The sequence below is a fragment of the Octodon degus genome, unplaced genomic scaffold, assembly GCF_000260255.1.
Source record: "Octodon degus isolate 3935 unplaced genomic scaffold, OctDeg1.0 scaffold00126, whole genome shotgun sequence".
Classification (NCBI taxonomy): domain Eukaryota; kingdom Metazoa; phylum Chordata; class Mammalia; order Rodentia; family Octodontidae; genus Octodon; species Octodon degus.
This window is the reverse complement of record NW_004524702.1, coordinates 863,489-864,979: the sequence shown is the minus strand read 5'-3', so window position 1 is coordinate 864,979 and position 1,491 is coordinate 863,489.

Here is a 1,491-nt window from a genome sequence, read left to right as displayed (position 1 = left end):
CAGGACAGGGAGGTAAGGAATAGACCCAATAGCACCCAGCGCAGCCCCCTCCTCCCACATCTACTGTGCTGTCAGGGTACCCACTCAGACTCCACATGGTTCTCTGTCCACTGCTTTCTTGGTGAGGGCAGGGCTGGGAAAGCAGCTCAGGGGGCGCCTCTGGGGGGCAAGCTCGCTCTCACAGGTGTCCTTGCCTCCCTGCTGCCTGGCCTGTGTGCGCTGCGCTGAGTCTCACATGTCCTCTCCTCGGGCCTCTTCCTGCCCTGTGGCCATGCAGACACCTCTTCCGGCCTGTGTCTCTCAGCTCCGCAGCGCCCGCCCTGGTGCCCTGAGTAGGAGCCTAGAGGGCGCGCGCTGCACCTCGCTTGCCCTCCTTTAATGTCCAAACATCTACTCATCGCTGTTGTTTCCTTTCCAGTCTGACTGACCTTCTGTGGTTCTGGCCCCGTTGCAGTGGGGCACAGAAAGGAGCAGCGAAGGCACGGCCAGCGTCACAGGGCTTCCCCCACTTCGGACTGACACCACGAGGGGCCTTGCTCACGACTGCTTCGAGGCCTTGCTCTCTTCCACCTCCTCTGAGCTGCATCTGCTGACCTCCCGTAAGGCCTCCTGAGAGACCGTACCTGGGCAGTGTGCTCGCTGCGCCTGGCTCGTCCCAGATGGCTTTCTCTTGCCTCCGCACAGTACCGCATGGGCTAGCACTTGTTCATAGCCTGCTGGGTGCCCGGCTTCCACTTTGTACTTGCTTTATTTCTTTTATTGCTGGCCTTTTTCTTGATAAGGTTCCTTTAGAAGCTAGCAATACAGCTCTGGTCCCAGCTCGGCGAGAAGCCTGGTCCTAATTTGAACTCTTGTGTGAGAAAGCTTGTAAGATTTTCTCTTTGTCCTCAGAATGGCTAAATGTAGGTACCTAGGGCTTGTTTTGTTTTTGTTTGTATTGGCTTTGATATTAGGCTTTATTCTACTGTTTATTCAGTGGGTCTTTTTTATTCACTTAGTCCTAATCTGAAGAATTAAGTCGGCTTCGCCCACAATTTTCCTAATTGCTGCTCTTCTTCCATATTTACAGACCTATCATTTGCATGTTAGAGGTCCTGAATTCACTCTTCTGATAATTTGTATTTCCCACGAACCTCCTTATTTTCTTTGTCTTATGTCCAATGTGCTACTATACTAGTTTTTCCATTTGATCTTAAAAACCAGCTAATGGACTCTCAGAAATGCTGGCCCCTCATCTGCAGAGGCAGCCATGACAAGTGACACCGGCCGGCAGCTTCAGCAAATGTGCGTGCTTTCTGCTGGTGCTGGAGCTTGAGTCCACAACCACTGAGCCTTCCACCTGGTGTCTCTCTTCCTGGCTCGAAGCCAGCTAGCTACCTTCTCACTGCGTTCTCATGAGGGCTCTTCTCTACACATAGAGAGACAGGGATAGGGGAGAGAGGGGAGAAAGAGAGAGAGGGAGGGGAGGGAAGGGGAACGGAGAGGAGGGGA